Genomic DNA, 18,777 nt, shown 5'->3' with positions numbered 1-18,777 from the left:
CTACTCTTATGTCCAGCAGACATTTCAAACTCAACACGTCTGAAAAGAACCCTTACTCTTACCCCCCTTACCTGTTTGCACCCACACTCTTTCATCTCAGTTCAAAGCAACTAGAATGCATCCTTTTAGTTGCTTGGGCCCAAAGGCCTAAAGTTATTCTTGACTTCTTTCTCTCATAAGCCTTATGTAATGTCAGGAAATCCTGTCGACTCTCTCTCTATCTACCCTACCATAACCGCTAACCTGAATAACTGTAAGGGCTTCCTAATGAGTCTTCCTGCTTCTACCCTTGTGCTTCCTCCACCCCCAAGCAGGCTATTCTCAACAAAGAAGCCAGAAAGATATAAAAGAAAAACACTTTATAACAGAGAGACATGAACTTAAATATGTAAATGACAAGACATAATGAAGCAGTTAGACGCTTATGCCTTTCCAGGCACACCTCGTTTTATTGTGCTTTGCTTTACTGCACTTTGCAGATCCTGTGTTTTTTACAAATTGAAGTTTTGTGGCAACCCTGCAACAAACAAGTCTCTTTGCACCATTTTTTTAAAGAGCATCTTCTCACTTTGTGTCTCTCTCATATTTTGGTAATTTTCACAACATTTCAAACTTTTTCATTATTATTATATTTGCTATGGTGATCTGTGATCAGTGATTACCACTCTGATGATGGTTAATATTTTTTTTTTTTAAAGATTTTATTTATTTGACAGAGAGAGAGAGCCAGCGAGAGAGGAAACACAAGCAGGGGGAGTGGGAGAGGAAGAAGCAGGCTCCCAGCAGAGGAGCCTGATGAGGGGCTTGATCCCAGGACTCTGGGATCAGGCCCTGAGCCGAAGGCAGACGTTTAACGACTGAGCCACCCAGGCGCCCCGATGATGGTTAAAGTTTTTAACAAGAAAGTATTTTAAATAAAGTTATGTACATTTTTTTAAGACAAAATGCTATTATACATTTAACAGACTATAGTGTAAATATAACTTTCATATGCACTGGGAAACCAGAAAATTCATTTGACTCGCTATATTGTGCTGTTTGCTTTACTGCAATGGTCTGGAACTGAATCTGCAATATCTCTGAGGTATGGTTATACCATAAATGCAACAGCGTTAAGTGCAGGTAGAAACTCAAATGCTACAAGGGCGACTTGTGTCTGTGGCATGGTTATTAAGCTGGGGAACAACTCTTTTTCAAATCCTGAATTAAATATGATTTTCCCTTAATTTCCATAATGGTTGCATTCCTGGAAAACTCATTATATATTAAGACTATGCAAAAATGCTTTGTGTATACATGTATAAGGTTACATTCAGCTGTGGTTTTTCAATAGGAAAATAGAGCGAGGCATTCGAACAGCACTGTGTGGAACTGTCCCGTGTACCACAGGATGCCTGGCGTCTCTGTTACCCATTCACTAAATGCCAGTAGCATTTTTTCAATCATTGGGATAACCAACAATGTCCTCACAAATTTCCTAAACACCCCTGATGGTGGAACTACTCCTGTTTAGAAACACTATTCTAGAAATACAGTCTCTGATCCAACAGAATCTCTTGACTCTGCAGTTTAATTGGAAGAAGCATGAACAACATATCGAAAAGCACAAAGTGCCAGCCATCTTGAGTGTGGAAATTAAATTTATTCAGAAATATTCTGGTATATCCATTGGTTCTCAGCCCAGATAGTCCCCTTGTCCTAACGTGTTGGTGGAGCTCGGCTTTCTTGTGAGCTGGGGATGGATTATGATAGCCAACAACTATGCATTATACATAATTTGAAATCTAGGGCTTCCATTTTGCAGTAGAAAAATGGATGGGGGAAGTATAAGTGTACAGGAAAGAACATGAACTGATTAGGGTTGTAAGAAATATACTCACCTATTTGACAGACTTTTATCTACTGGCTAGGCACTAGGACCACAAATATGTGTAGAAGAGTTTCTGCCCTAGAGAAGATGTTTAAAGGGAGCAAATCAGTCTCCAACCAGATCTTGGTTTCTTCTAGTTCAAATCTGAATGTTCACAATGCTTTCCAAGTAAAAAATAAAGATTTTATGTATATGCTATAGTACAGCACAGGGAAACTACGAAATGAAGCAGGCAAGATGGTACGAGAACTAAGGTAGTCACCCGTATGACATTATTTTATTTTTCACATGAGGATATAAATATTACTATATGAAATTACTATTTTGTTAATAGTAAAAATCATTATTTATATTTCTACTTCTTGATATAATAAAAAGATGGAGTATATACATTCAAACAATTCTTGGGAGCAAAATGAAATAGAAATGGCAGTTAATATCAGCATGTTTTTTTCTGAAAGTGTTATTTGCTGAACAAAAAAAAAAAAAAGCAATTTTTAATCATTTCATCCCTCACACAATTCACATTTTGACAAGGCAAGATTTGCAAAAAATTTGCACGGTAAAATTGTCTGGTGGCTACAAAGCAGCTCACAGGAGAAAATGTTAACAAAATGAATGGAATAATCAACTGGCTGAAAATAGTATAGCTTTTAATGTTATTTATATCTAATTTTTAAAAAAGATTTTATTTATTTATTTGTCAGAGACAGTGAGACAGAGAGAGAGCACAAGCAGGGGGAGAGGTAGGCAGAGGGAGAAGCAGACTCCCCACTGAGCAAGGAGCCTGATGTGGGATTTGATCCCAGAACGCTGGGATCATGACCTGAGCCGAAGGCAGAAGCTTAATCAACTGAGCCACCCAGGAGTCCTATATCTCATTTTTTAAGTGCGAACATTTTAAAGTAGCAATATCCTTTTGAGGTATGAGGATATCAAAAGTTTAATTTCTTAAGATTACAGAGAAATTATCAAGAATAAAGAATGTGAGTAATCTTTCTCCCTACAGAGATTTCTGAAGTTTAGGTTACTCCAAAACATTAACACTTGTACTTCTTTTCCAAATAGAACTTTATCTACTTATAATTTTGATCCCTTCAATACAATAAAGCCCAGAGCCCCAGAAAAGGTTGTTTGTACCAATTAGAATAAGAATCCCATTTTTTAAGTTAGTCATCTCCTTCCCATCCACATTCATATTCACACTTAGTTAAGCCCCAAACACATTCTGCTCTTATGTGCCTTTCTAGGCTTTGCATATGCTATTTCCCAGGCCATTTTCAAAGGCTTTCTCCCCACTTCCTAAAGACCTACGCGCCTTTACACACTTAACTTAAATGGTATCTGCAAGCAGCCTTCCTTAATTTTTGCACAAACTTCTTCCCCATATGCTCCCATCACTCCTTCTTCATTGCACAACTGCATAATTTATGACATGACTAAAATCATTCGCTACCTGTCTGTAAGCCTGAAGACTGGGCAATATCAGGTCTGAATATAGATTTGCTAATGAAGAGAACAACTATGGAGGATAATGGTGAAAATGCTGTGGTCATTTTGGAAAAGACCCAAATCTTGAGGTCTATTACTTCCTCCAGTTTTGTGTTATTAAAATTTATTTGTAAATTATAAGAAAATCAAATTTGGTCTATATATATTACTAATTATTCTATTAATTTTTAAGGTTTCAGCTAGATTTTTTTCCCAAGAAAGAAATATATCTCTGCAGCTGATGTGCAAAACAAGTGTCTTTCATTCACACACAGTCTATTAAATGCATAAACATTCATATTTGAAATATTTAAGGAAAAAAAATCCTCCTATTTACACTATGAATCATCCAAAAAATAGAAAAGCACAAAAGGAAAAACAAAACAAAACAAAAAACATACCACAGAGAATTTACAGGGAAAGTAGGTGTTGTTCCTTAATACGATAGTTCATGTCTTTCAATGTTAAAAAGTACTTAATTGACACAATATAGACCAACTCTCCACTGTAAACTGAGGAACCACATGTGCAGTTGGTTATGACTACCACCTACCATGTCCAGTCAAATGAACTACAAAGATACACTAAGGAAGTATATAACACAGCTACACACAAAACGTATCCATCAGCACAGATAAAGTAATTTGCACAGACGGAGAGGGGAATTAACAGGTGTCTAATTTCCACATACATACTGTGTTTTATGTGATCACAATTTCATTTAATCTTTACAGCCACCCTGTGAGCTAGTTATTGTTACCCTCCATTTATCAAGTAAGGAACTAAAGATCAAAGAGATGAATGTAATCTCACTTGTCCTATAACCTCACTGTGTCACTCAATGACAATGACCTGTGATCTCTGAGCATGAACTGTGGTCAGGCACGATGGGTATACCCCAAGTGACCACTCATTCTGGTTTGCCTAGAACAGCAATGGTTTACATCGTTATCCCAGCATAATTATCTATAGTGCCATGTTTCACTCTCCAAAGTGTCTGGTTTGAACAATTATTATATAGTTTCCATAAGTACAGAAGAGTGAAAGGCTGCTTATATAAAAGTATATCTAGCCTAAGTCTGAAACAAGATTGAAGCACTTGGGGAAAACATCACTCTTTAAAAAAAAAACAAAAACGGTGATAATTATCATACACTGAATTTTGTACATGCTAAGACCTTTACATATACAGTTGATTCCGACAGGTTTGAACCGTGTGGGTCCACTTTTTATGTGTATTTTTTGATAAATATAGTATAGAGTGTAAATGTATTTTCTCTTCCTCATGAGTTTAACATTTTCTTTTTTCTAGCTTATTTATTGTATGAGTATAGTATATAATACATATAACATCCAAAATATTTGTTAATTATTTATGTTATTGATAAGGCTTTCAGTCAACAATAGGCTATTAGTAAAGTTTCTGGGGAGTCAGAAGTTATATATGTATTTTCAACTTCATGGAGATGGGTACCCCTAACCACAGTACATTTAGAGTCCACTGTATAATTTAATCTTACCTAACATCTGAGTAAGAAAACTGGAGTTAAGCAGTCGAGGTCACACAATTAATAATGAGATAAGCTGACTTGTACCCAGATTGATGAGCTCAGATGATCCATGGCAGTTTTTGACAGCTTCTTGAGACATCCCAGAAGGAAGCGATAAGGATGAAGCCAGAATCCAGGAAGATTTATCAAGGTTGCCCTTCTTGCAATGGAAGTCTCTTTCCTCTAAGTCCCAGATCTTTGGTTCTACTAAGTGGTGTTAATGTATGTGTACGTGTGTGTTGTGTTGCCCTCTCACAGAAACATTAAAAGAGAAGGGTTTAACCCTTCTCAAAATGAAGAATATCCACAGAGGCAAGGCAAAGACTGATGCAGGGATGCTTGTTGGAGACACAAAGACTCTAGAGTTAGCAAGATCATGGGGAGACTTTCATAAGTTTTAAAACTGGAGGTTTAAGACAAGTTTCCCTAAATTTCTAAGGAGCCAAGTATACTCTGGTTGAAATGTGAAAGAAAGGAAGAGTGAAAGACAGAAAGAGAGTGCAAGCTCAAGAGTTTATCACCTGGCAATAAAAACGATGTTTCCCATCTGGTGTGAATCTTCTTTACTTGGTGAGACTATATATTCCTAAGGGCAGAAAATATGGATGCTGTCCTATCTACTTTAAGAACTTCCATGAGGTCCACTCTAAATAAAAGAAATTGCCTTTCTAAAATTAGAAGGGATGTTATGGTATCATTACTACCTTAGTATTATCTTAGTAGTATATAAGAACAAAAATTGATTTTGTATTTTGGCCCTGTTTAATTTTTATATTCTCCCTATCACATTCAGGTAGATAGAGGCATCATTTCAATTTATAGGGATATGTGCCCTGTGATGAGACAGGTTCAAGGCTGTGCCAGGACGTTTTCAGGGTCTTACATGCCAGAGAGACTGAAGTTCCTCCTTAGTCACAAAGGAGTGGTGGTACCCGCAAATCCATAATTATTGGGAAAAAAAAGCCCACTGTTAAAAGCTGTATTCAGGAAGAACAGCACAAAAAAATTAAACAAAGTTAACACTTCAGACTTCAGAGGCAAAGCATCTCACACTGGGTGTATTTCCTAAAAATTATTAAATTTCTTGCCTAGGTGTAATTGCTGTAAACAAAACAGTAGAGTCAATGGGAAAGGGGAGAGAAGGGTAAATAATCAAAATGTCTGTAGAATTAAAATAACTGTCCTAATTCTCCCACTTAATCCATAAAGATTTTAGTAAGTTTGATTCAATGTCATTGGCAATCAATATTTAAACATTTAAACTGCTGTGGCACTTGATACATAGGCATGGTGGGAAAGGCTGACATTTAAACATAGGAACACACTGCTCTTTATCATTCTCAGGGATGTTGGGCCCCATACTCCCAGGACGCATAAGGTATACACCACAGGCTAATATGAACAGTAGCCGGGGAGTGCAGTCTGTGCGGCACTAACCAGACACTCTGATGATCTCCACGTTATTTAATCCTGTACATAATCCATCTCAATAAATGTTTTTACAATAATTTTTTTTCAAGAAGATAGCTAATGAAATCTTACACATTTGATTAACCTTAGATTTTTAGAAAACTAAATCTATTTTCAAATTTCTTTCTTTTTTTTTTTTGAAATATTTTATTTATTTATTTATGTGACAGAGAGACAGCCAGCGAGAGGGAACACAGCAGGGGAGTGGGAGAGGAAGAAGCAGGCTCCCAGCGGAGGAGCCTGATGCCAGGCTCGATCCCAGAACGCCGGGATCACGCCGAGCCGAAGGCAGATGCTTAATGACTGCGCTACCCAGGCACCCCCTATTTTCAAATTTGATTATAAATATATTTGTTTTAGAGAATCTATAATAATAATTTGATAATAATAATAATTTTCTTGTAGTTCTACCACTTGCAGATAATCATTACTAACACTTTGTATATTGCCTCCTCGTTTATTTTCTATGTAAATATACTTAAAAATACAAGGTTATAATACAAGGTTATAAATACAAGGTATCCTGACATTGTTACTTTTTAGGTTACTCTCATTTTTCCATTTCGTTAAACAGTAAAAAAAATTATCTATAAATAAGCAGATATGTAAATAGGTAGGTAGGTAGGTAGGTAGACGGATTCCATTACTGGCTGCAACACTGTCTACCCTGTAGTTGCATCATACGAGCATTCTGATCTATCTTCTCCCACAGCCAACACTAGGAATTATATTGGTCTACGTTACATTTTACATAAAGGTCACTCATATATGTCTCATGTACATGTTTTTGAAACTTCAATGATATAATATCCCAAATATGACATTCCTTTATTAAGTACTAAGACTAAACAAATCTTTAGGTCTATATGAAGTTTAATAGTTTCCTGCCCACGGGTCATTCACATTTCTTCCAGAGTTTAATCCTCGGCATAAATTTTTGTTGCTACTATGAATGGTCCCTTTTTTTCTATTTTTGAACTGATTATTACTACTATACAAATCATGATATTTACAATGGAATTTTACTATATTAGTTTGAGTATCTTGGGCATTTTTTATTATCTACAAATAATTTTGTCCTTTCCAATAGTTCTCTCTCTTTTTCTGTTCTTAATTGATTGGCTAGATTTTCAGAGTTACATTAGTACTGATGAAGCAAGTATGCCGCTAATTCTAACAGGAGACAAAATTCTAGTGTTTCACCATTATTAGTATTTTGGCTATTGACAGCCTGATTCCTAATTTGTTTATAAAATTGCAGATACTTCCATAAAATATTTATAGTAAATATCTCTAAACAATGAGAGAATAGGTGATTATATTTTCCTTCAGTTTCCCAGTAAATGGATTATCTAGGCTTTCTACATCTACCTTATACTTTTTAAAATTCAAATTCTGATTTACATTTTTCAAAATACTACCTGTTTTATTAAGAGTCTCATACATATGTGGAAAAGTTTCTACAAGAGTTTTATCATTTTTATCTACAGATAGCTACAGTTACATCTAAAAACTGCTAAATTTGTATATTATTTTTATTAATTAGACTAGTCACAAACTCTTCCAATTTTTTTTGCCAAATTTCCAAAAATGAACGGACACACACACCTTTATCTCCTTATTTCTCCTAATGTTCCTTGCTTAAGGAGACTGTTTTTCACTCCAAATTACCTTGATTAGTAATCAGTATCTTGCAAAAAGCAAGAGTGAAGCAAACCCTAAAAACGCTTTGTCTTTAGAAACAACATTCTACCGTCCTCTGTGAAAGAGAATATATCTAAAAAATGCCTAGATACAAATTTCTCAAAGTAAACTTACTCTGCTAATAAAAATGATACCTCATCCCTTCTATTTAAATACATTCATGGTTAAGTACAAGATGCCATAAAATAAATATATTAACAATTTGTATTAGGAAAATCCCAACATTCCCAGAACAGAGTTCTATGAAAATCAGATCTGAATACTTTTAATATTAAAACTGGCATGTTAACAAATGTATGTGGCAATATCTTAAAATCCTTATCAAATTCTGTGTTTTTCATATTTTATTAAGTAACCATTATATTGAACCGATCTTGTCTTCTGACATAGTTTGAGATACATTATCAGAAAATGCCAAGTTCAAATATAAACAAGTTAACTTTTCATTTTTACTCTGCCAGGGAAACTTCAAAGTGCTAAAAAATGCAAGCTGCTACTCATCTTCTAAAAACAGAAATGAAATAATTAGATCACAATTGATGACTCCTTTCTCAGAGGGGAAAAAAAAAGATGAATGCAATTGGAATGTTTATTGTCACTGAAATTCTTCAAGCCTGGATTCCAAGTATGGGTTTGATGCAGGTTACTATGACAACTTAAATTACAGAAAATGTCCCCCCTTCTTCTACCAAGTTTTTCTGCCAAAAGATCATTTCGAGCCTCCTAAAATCTGTGTGCACAAATTACCTATAACAACAATAAACATCTCTTTACCAGTTTTATTTAGAAATGCTCCCATCTAAACCATTAAAACCAAGTATAAGCTTATAAAAAATAAATTCCACTAAATCTACATGGGGCAGAAAACCTAACCTGAAACACGAACACACACACACAGAGCTTAAAATATGAAATGCTGAGAGTATTTTGAAACTACTCCCCACTACCAGAAGCACAATATACTACCATGATAAGTTTCATTACAGAAACTATGGGAAATTACTTACAAGGCAGTTTTGAAAGAAGATTATAGGGCTAAGTCCTGTTTATCACTCTTTTCCCTCTATTTAGTACCTTTTACAGGAAAGTACCAGAAAAGGGGGATGGGAGAAGAATGCAGTCCTATTCCAAAGAGAGAAGCAAATAAATTATCTGCAAAACCTTATTTTGTTTTATGTAATCTGTCTTTTTAACATAAAACAGGAGCTTTAAAGTTTGTTCCCACACAGCCTCAAATTTACAAATCTAGGAAAAGAAGCCTTGTGATAAATAAAATGTGAATTATTCTCTATCATTCTCTAAAAGAATAATGGCTCAGGAAAAACTGCATCACTGTGGAGAAAATGTAATTTAGTAGAAATATTCTGACTGTAAGATATTAAAAATTTAAAGCTGCTCCATAAAAAAAATAAGGTAGTTTTACAGTGTAGCAATACTGAGAATTCAAAGCTGGTTTTGTTGCTATTGAAGTTAACATGACTGAAATTAGATGCTTCACTCAAAAAGGTTTAGGGAACTCACATATCCTCTTTCAATGAGTAAACTGGATTATTTCAGAAGCCAGCAAGAGCAAAACAGTTTTCTGTATAATTCTATCACATCCAGGAACGGTTCATTTATTTAAAACAGACAAAACTCCATTTAAAAACGGAAAACAAGGCAGTAAGCTAAGGAAGTCTCTATGCACTTGAAGCCAAGAATCAAAGGCTGTTAATTTTTAGCATACTAAACATTTGAGAAGAAATAGCAAAAGATTAACTCTTTAGCAGCAAACTCCAAGCAACTCCTACATCTCCTACCTGTATGAGGGGATAACTACCCGTGTTCTAAAAGAAACAAAACAACTGAAACATTCAAACCCAAGTGTATACAATCTCTAGACATTAAATCTGAATTCCTCTTGGTATAACTTTTACATAATTCCTCCAAAATAGAAAATAATTAATATAAAGAAAAGATTTACAGAATAGCTTTATCAGTGATGAAAGCTACATCTAAAATTTAAGTGACGACACAATTATGGAGAGAACTGTGGTAAGTGGGACTATATAATACATTTTGTTCCTTATACCTTTCTTCTTTAGACTATATTGCAAATAACAGGGCTTAACTAGAATTCTTCAGCTCTGACATGGATATAACAAAATTGCTCTATTAGAATCAGACTATCTTTCACCTTCAACACTTGGGGCCTTCTAGTCATGGATTTTGCTACTGCCACCAGCAGTGCAACAGAGTCTATAGGAAGAAAACTGAACCAGCGAGGATACGGACTTGTGGTTTTAGGAATCCATTTCCCTCCACATAGTTTAGCAATTACTACAAGGCTCTAAGGTTATACTTTTTATTTCAGGGGGGAATTAATTTATGTAAAGCCTTCAAAAATCATCGTTGAGGCAAAAATGCAAGCACATAACTTTTGCAAATGAGGAACTAAGGAATTTACAAGACAGCGTGCTGGTTGGTGCCCTTACAGAGTTTATTCACCTGTAAAATGTGAACAGTTTATTCAGAAGTGATTCACATACTACAAACAAGGTCAAATTATTTTCCCTTCTGAGACCAATGAGTCACTTTAGAGTTCAAGACAGGATACACATCAAGCGTACAAAAAGCAAGTGAAAATTAATTCAGTTGTATATTCCCACCTCAAGAGACTCTGTGACCCCCTTTACTTAATGAAGCCAATTACACTATTTAAGGGATGGAAGCTCAAACTGTAAGCTATTTCAGACCTATCAAACTATAAGCTATTTCAGACCTTCCAATTTTCACCGTTAGAAATACTTTTCTGCTTTAAAAGAGGCTGCTATCCATCGATTGATGAATGGATAAAGAAGGTGTGGTACATATATATTCTAATATAATAGAATATTATTCAGCCATAAAAAAGAATGAAATCTTGCCATTTGCAACAGCATGGATGGAGCAAGAGAGTGTAATGCTAAGTGAAATAAGTCAGAGATAGACAAATACCATCTGATTTCACTCATATGTGGAATTTAAGAAACAAAACAAACAAGCAAAGGGAAAAAAGAGAGACAAAGCAAGAAACAAACTCTTAATTATAGAGAACTGATGGCTACCAGAGGGGAGGGAGGTGGAGATGGGTTGAATAGGTGATGGGGATTAAGGAGTACACTTGTTTTGAAGAGCATAGGTGATGTATGGAAGTGTTGAATTACCATATTGTACCCCAGAAACTAATATAACACTGTATGCTAACTAACTGGAATTAAAGTGAAAACTTAATCAATCAATCAAACAAGAGGCTGCCAATTTAAAGCATGAGTAGAATAAGGCTCAGGAAACCTAAGAGTGGTGACATACTAATTTGCAAAAATTTGCTTCAGATTCAATGCTATTAGTGTCAACCCAAATTTGAACCTAGGGTTTATATTATACTGTTGCTAATTTAACTTTATACTTATCTAAATATAGGGCTTACAGATGATGATTCTTAAGAGTTCACCAGTGAACACAACCTCTCAAAGTCTCCCAAAATTTTGAAAAGTTGTTTTTAAAATGTCACTTTAAATGATACTCTTCTAGGATATATGCAAGGAGTACAAATTTGCAGACTCACCTTACGGCGGCGCTGGAGTCCCCAAGTGGGAGGAGTGTTGAGGTAGTCTTGAGGAAGAGTAGAGCACCAGACAGGTATTCTAGGAAGAGGTACACAGGCACCTGAAAAGGTACATAGTGTTCTTACAGTCCTGGCTAATTTTTATCTTAAAAACGCTAAGCCGCCCCATTTTAACTTATAATCCTCAAAGAGCAAAATACAAGTTTTAGCTTCAAAAGTCTTCCCAAGCAGAATTTTTCAGCCCCTCTCTGACCTCCCCCCTTACTTGTTTGAACTACAATACTTGTGGGGTAAGTTTGTTTTCTGTTTGGTTTCAATTGGCATTTTTCTGCCATTGAAAGAAGAATCTCAGTTGTTTCTGAAAAAGGTCATTTGATGGGTGTTCTAGGAAAGGCTGCGTGCCACCTTTTTCTCCTGACCAAAGCTTCCTGAGATACCGCAATAATTTCTTAAAAGCAGTTTAGCAGTTAGACATTTGGAAAACTGCCTAAAGCTAGGGCCTAAAAGTAAACGTTGAAGGAGAGATCTCAGATTTTCAGTCTTCAAAATAAAAACAAAAACATGCCACACTTTTCCTTGGTGAGTATAAATTATTACCACTAGCTAACCCAAGAAAGAGGGTAACTTGGCACCAGTTCTTTTGACCATTCTATTGCCTAATGCTGTGAGAATGTGAAACTCTGCCATTAGTTATAAAGAAAGCCTAAGAAAGAAATCTTGGCCACAAGGCGGGAATTGACGCAATTCAGATGTCTGCCACATTCAGACTATGCCCTTAACAGATGTTTCTGCATTTATTTATAGAAAGGTTTACTTTAGTAACAGGACCATCTTCTATCAACTATTTTTTTTTCACACTAAGACACTAAACTACTTTTATTATGAATAGAAAATACCATCAGAAAAGTTACAATCCTTAAAATTTTGGTTATGAAATAATATGAACTATCACATTAGACATAGTGTAAAGAGAAAGAGCCCAAATCTGATACAAGCTATCAGAAAACATATAAATTTCAAACACAACTGAGGAAGGGGCAAGTCACTCCAAAATTTTCCCTTCCGTAGCTGAGCTCTCCCTGCAAGGCTACTATATCCCTGAATGGAGACATTGTCTCTCAGTGTGGTTAGTAAACTAACATTTCAGATAACTTAATAGTTGTATAAAAACACTACCCATTTCTAGATTATTTTTTACATAGTGTTATGGCTGCAGCGCAAAGGTGCATTAGTATATGCTTCCAACTTTTAAAAGAAGAAGTGGGCAGCAGTCACATTAAAATTCTTCCTCATGAAAATAAATAAGCTTTAAGCAAACTAGATATCACAGAGTTCCTGTTTCATCATTTTATGTCAGATGGGTTAGAGCCTTCTAGCTTCAACTAGACCTACCTACCTCCTAAAGAAGCTAAAGACACATATTTGAGGCTCACGCGTCTTGGTAAAAGAGCCTGCTCATGGAGCATGTCATCCGAAAAGCAATGAAGAGTCAGCCCCCCTGGGAGAGAGTACTGGAAGATGACTTAAAAACCATGTGAGAGGGGCGCCTGGGTGGCACAGCGGTTAAGCGTCTGCCTTCGGCTCAGGGCGTGATCCCGGCGATCTGGGATCGAGCCCCACATCAGGCTCTTCTGCTGTGAGCCTGCTTCTTCCTCTCCCACTCCCCCTGCTTGTGTTCCCTCTCTCGCTGGCTGTCTCTATCTCTGTCGAATAAATAAATAAATAAAATCTTAAAAAAAAAAAAAAAAAAAAAAACCATGTGAGAAAGGCTAAATAGACTAAGCACCCTAATTCCCACCCTTGGGCCTAGAAGCCATCTGGAATCCAGCTCTTTGGCAAAGGGATTCTTATTTATTTACATCAAAAATCTCATTTCTTACCCGTCTTTTCTTCTTTAAAGTCTCATCTTTCTTTTCAGTTTTACTTTCAAAAAAATCTTTTGAAAGTGGGAAGTGGGCAGTTGAGGAGTTTCTAAAATTGACATAATCGTTATCTTCTTTTATCCATAAAATAAGGTTATCAATACTAGAGCCAGACATTTAAAGGCCAAGATTATTGTGTCTATTTCCTTAAGTATAATTCAAAATGATACTTACATATATGCTTAACATTAAAATCTCTCCCTTTTAGATTTTTATAATTGCAAAATTCTGGATGAGTCGAGGTTCTTTGGAATGGGCTGGGCAGTGTCCTAGTCTTGCCAGTGTTCTGGGAACGTGCTTGGGATGCCTGTGGGAAATGCCAAAACTGACAACAAGCAAGGGTCTCAGGCTCTTGTATACTTGTAGTCACCTTTCTAGTCTCCTGTGAGGCTTCAGTCCTCTCCCTACTGATTACTATTACCATCCTAACTATTCAACTCATTGCCCAAACCTCTTAACAGAAAAACACAAAAAGAGCAAATTCTATCATTCTACTGTTTTTAAAAGCCTCTACAAAAAAAGTTCAAACTTCTTTTTTTTTGTCTGTAACTGTAGTGACAATATTTTCTAACCATAAATATAGACATAAGATCTAGCAACTGTAAGAGTTGTAAAGGCAGTAAGAAATTTGTGATTTAAACTGAGATAATCTCAGAACATTTACAATGTACTGGGGCTCCACCTGAGACTTTCACATCCTTGCACGCCAACTGTCTAAACTTATTTCTAGTCATTCTTTTGAAGCTACCACGTGACATGCCCCAGTCTCAAGCCCACTGCCTCCGCTCCTCAGCCTCTAACTCTCCTTCATGTTGGTGCCCAGGTTCCACCAACTTCCTGTGCTGACCAAACTCCAACTTACCCTCCCAGAGACAACTCAAATGATTCACATTCCCTGGAAACTTTCCTTCATCCAAACTGATCTTTCCAGGAAATCTCAAGTGGCTGGTTAATAATATTCTCTGGTACTGTTTCCTAAATCCCTACAACCCTATGAGGAAGGTAAGCTAATAAAAGGGAATAATCAAAAAAGGGAACTAAAGAATAGAAAGGTTAAATAAGTGGCCCAAGGTCATATAGCTAATAAATAAGGGGGCCAGAAATTGAACTCAGGCAAACTGACTTCAGAGCTCATGTTCTTCAACAACTGACCTCATCATCTTCAGTATGTACCTCTGTTGGAACACTTGGCATAATTACAATGAAATATTTGCCTTTCCTTGAGGGCAGGGAGATTTTGCACTGCTATCTGTATTCAGTTGAAATGGACCAATAATCAATGTATGTCAACATGTGCAATTTGGGATAAAAGATGTGAAAACTGAAAACCTCTACACTCCAATAATTATATTATTTTTTATAAAATTAAAATTTAGGTTATCTGAACATTCACTGGACACTTGCACACATTAGATTAGACATTCTAGTTTGGTAGCCAGCCTCCAATATAGACTGCAAAGATCCTTGCCTCCTCGTCTTCGTACCCTTGTGTGTTCTCCTCCCACTATGAGCAGAGTTAACTTGTATAGCCAGCAAGGTTATCAATGGATATGATGTGTGACTTCCAGGCTAGATCATAAAAGACAATGCAGCTTCTATCCTGCTCTCTGATCATTTGCTCATGTTATTACAGATGGTCAAACAGCCCTATGGAGAGGTCCACGTGGTAAGAAACAGGTCTCCTGCCAACAACCAGTTCAAACTTGCCAGGCATGTGAGCAAACTACCTCGGAAGTGGCTCTTCCAGCCCCAATCAAGCCTTCACATAGACTACTTATAACATGGGATGACACCTGGACTTCAATCTTATGTAAGATTCTGAGCTACAGCCACCCACCTAGGACATTCCTGGATTCCTGATCCAAAGAAATTAGGTGAGATAAAACAAAGCAAAATAAAACAAAACAAAACATTGATTGTTTTAAGTCCCTAGGTTCAGGGCAATTTGTTATGCAGCAACAGATAACTAATATGTATCTATTGTCACATACACAGACTTTATTTAAATTAGTTTATAAGAATGCAAATAGAAGTTATTGATGCAAATGAACGAAGTATCAAGTCATTGCAATTCCTATACACTGAACAAAACCAAAATAGAGTAAGAACAACTACAGAGCAAAATAAATTCCAGTTTTCAAGAACTGCCTTTTTCCTTTTTTTTTTTTTTTTAAATAAATGAAACAAAGCATGCAAGCCTTTTATTTGCTGTAGGTATCTCTTAGTGACTGCTGATTGTTGGGTATATTCCCTTCCTCTAAACTAGGCCCAGCAGATGGATAATCAATGGACAACAGTGGCATTTTTATTACAGTAGAAATCAGAAAAGAGCTTATTGTTCTAGTTGTTCAAGTCTTATAGGTCATATAAGAAAAAGTCTAAAGGTTTGGAGGAAGCTACTCTTTCTTCTGTGATTTCAAGACGCCTGAAAAGTTAAAAAAGCACATTTCTTTGTATCAAAAAGAGAAAATCCTTTTAAATATTCAACTATAAATAAATATTCAACTATAAATAGAATGCAATAGCACATTTTCATAAGTGATATCTCTTTGTATATACAAAATAAATTAAAACCATAAATATTATGCAAATTTGAAATTCTCCTGAATTTTTAGTTTTTCTAATAAAAGAAAAGGTAGGAACATTCAAAGTTTTTTTTCCTTCTTTGACACCAAAACTCACAGCTATCCTACATCTGTGAATATGATTCATTGTACAAAAAGAAATATGCAATGTTAGTAAGAAAGGTATCTTAGGTTTTATATATTCCATATCAAATGTTAAAATAAAATGATTACAGAAACAATAAAGGTATAAATAAATCGATTATGATGTTATTAGCTGTATTAGTTTCCAAAGCAGAGCGCAATGATAATAACAAAAATAATTATTTATATAATAAACATTTACCAAACTCTTAATATATTTAAAATATAGTAGTGATTATAAATGTGAATAAGATATGGGTTTCTTTCCAGTAATTCTGCAGTATTTGTGTGGCATAACTAATATGTAGTAATAGTAATACCAAGTGAATGTTTTGGAAGCATCAAAAAGACTTGGAAAAAAGCTACAGTAGAGTTCATATCCTGGTGGATATTCAGGAGGCCTTTGTAAAATAAGTCATTATACTTGCATATGACTGCAAAGTTTTTGAACTTTTTCATGTTAATATGTTGAAATTCCCATTATACAGATGACAAAGCTGAGGCTCAGAAAGATTAGGTGACCTGATCTGAACCAAGTTCCTGCCTTTTACAGATGTTATAGTAGCCACTCAGAAAATAAGTGCCAGGCAATACTCTATGCATAATTAGAAGCTATCCACTACCCTGTGAAGGTAAATCCTGACAATTCCCATTTTGTAGATGAAGACACTAAAATCTCAGAAAGATTTGGTACCTTTCCAGGATCACATGGCTAGTAAATGGGAGAGCCCAGATTTGAATTCAGGAGTACTTGATTTGAAAGATCCTGCTTTTTTCTACCAGACTTCCATCTGAGGTTAGTTCACATAACCCATGCTGCTCCTAGTAAGTGTTCACATTCTTTACTGCACCTTCCCTTTCTGGCCTAATAAACTGATCCATAAGCCGTAGGAATTGAAATGCATCCTTGTTAGCCTGATTTGTTAGTAATGTCACACAGGAAATCAGAAGAGTGACAAAGGAGAAGGATAAGACAAAGGATATGATCAATTATTTTTGAAATAGCCAAGCAATCACTTTTGCTTAGACAAGTTTGAAAAATGCATTTCATAAGCTTTGCTACACAAGCTGTCCAAGGGTTGCTTGGATAGGGTCTCCTTCCCTTAGCTAACACTTAACCCACACACCACAGTTGTTTTCAGATCAAATGCAGAGTTTGGTAAGCATTCATCAAATTATCTAGGTGTTTTTACTGAAGATCTATTACTCCACTTTGAGTTGGCCAAAAAAACCATTGTTAAATGCATACAGGTTAAAGAACAAACATAACATAACAAACATTAATAGAAGTTATGTTTCCCTGTAGAACATGCATCAGATAAATGTGACACTGGGACGTATTAAATGGTTACATTAAGCAAGCACTTAGAAAGAAACAGCATGATCTTGGTGTGGCCCAGTGATTAGGACAGCGCACATGGCCCAGAGTTGAAGAGAAAACATCAAACTCATGGAAATGTTCAGAGGGAAAAAGACCTGAAGAACAGAAAAGGAAGTGGGCTCCTTCTGCAAAGCTGTCTTTACTGTTGCTTAGAAAGTACAAGGCTCTTTTAGAGGCACAGTGATTTTTCAGAAGAATTTAGGTGGGATAGGTATACCTGTGAAAGAGCTGTTTTCTAAGACCAGAAAAAAATCAAATAAGTTAACTGGTCTTTGATTTAAATGAACTACAAAGGTAATGACACTGGTGAAGCTGTGGCCAGTCCTTCAGCAGATAGTTCTTTAAACATGTTAAAAGGATTGGAGACTTCCAGAATGTTTTGTATTATTCGTTGGACCCACTCCCCTACTGTACCATGGACTCCTGTTTCATTTCTTCTTTATAGTCCCAGCACCCAGCACAGAATCTGGCAAATTCACTAAATGAGGATGGGAGAAACGCCAGCAGGAGGGTCTTGATAAAGCAGGAATTTGACATGCTATTTTCTGAGGTGGCATATAGGCAGCTAGCTGATACAAATTTCTCTTTCCTTCACCACCTACAAGGAATTGATTGGGAGGTAGGAGTACTATTTTTTAAATGAAAGAAAAAAAAATTTAATTAAAAAGCGAACTTGTGGCTTTGTTTTTTGTATTAACACAAATGAAATACCAAACAATGATTTTAAGCTACCACTCCCCAATCACCCTGGAAATTTTTTACAAAATTTCCATAGTTCTCTAGTTAACCTCTTCATAGCTTATCAGATTTGATTATCCAGCTTTATTTCTGTCAATTTACCATCTGTTCAATACTGCTATCAGACAACAAGTAAAATCCCAAGATTGCTTTTAAAGATCTCACAGTTCTGACCGGAAGGTTGAACTTTCTCCCATTTTCCTTTTATTGGTGTCAGAACTAATTTTTTAAAACTCTACCATAAGAAGGGTATTTTTTAAATGTGATGGATTCATTTTAAAAATAACACTAATTAATTTCAAGTTACAATGATTTTCATTTCTCCCTTTAAAATAGGAGTTTATAGAAAATTTTTAG

General features: G+C 35.7%; 1 protein-coding gene across 4 annotated transcripts in view; it reads right to left on the bottom strand.

The window, feature by feature from the left end:
- RASSF8 (Ras association domain family member 8) overlaps nt 1-18,777 on the bottom strand; it is a 113,748-nt gene that overhangs the window by 64,087 nt on the left and 30,884 nt on the right. For 2 of the 4 annotated variants that reach the window (XM_045811783.2, XM_045811781.2), the window contains exon 2: nt 11,672-11,772. The exons of 1 other annotated variant lie outside the window; for it this stretch is intronic. The gene's annotated coding sequence lies outside the window, so the exon portion shown is untranslated. Of the gene's footprint in view, nt 1-1,880; nt 1,949-11,671; nt 11,773-18,777 lie in introns of all 4 variants that reach the window. One more of the 4 variants, XM_045811784.2, reaches the window with a different exon arrangement.

Source organism: Ursus americanus, chromosome 25 (assembly GCF_024610735.1).
Source record: "Ursus americanus isolate L20-20 chromosome 25, mUrsAme1.1.p, whole genome shotgun sequence".
Classification (NCBI taxonomy): Eukaryota; Metazoa; Chordata; class Mammalia; order Carnivora; family Ursidae; genus Ursus; species Ursus americanus.
This window is presented reverse-complemented; position numbering and strand designations above follow the sequence as displayed.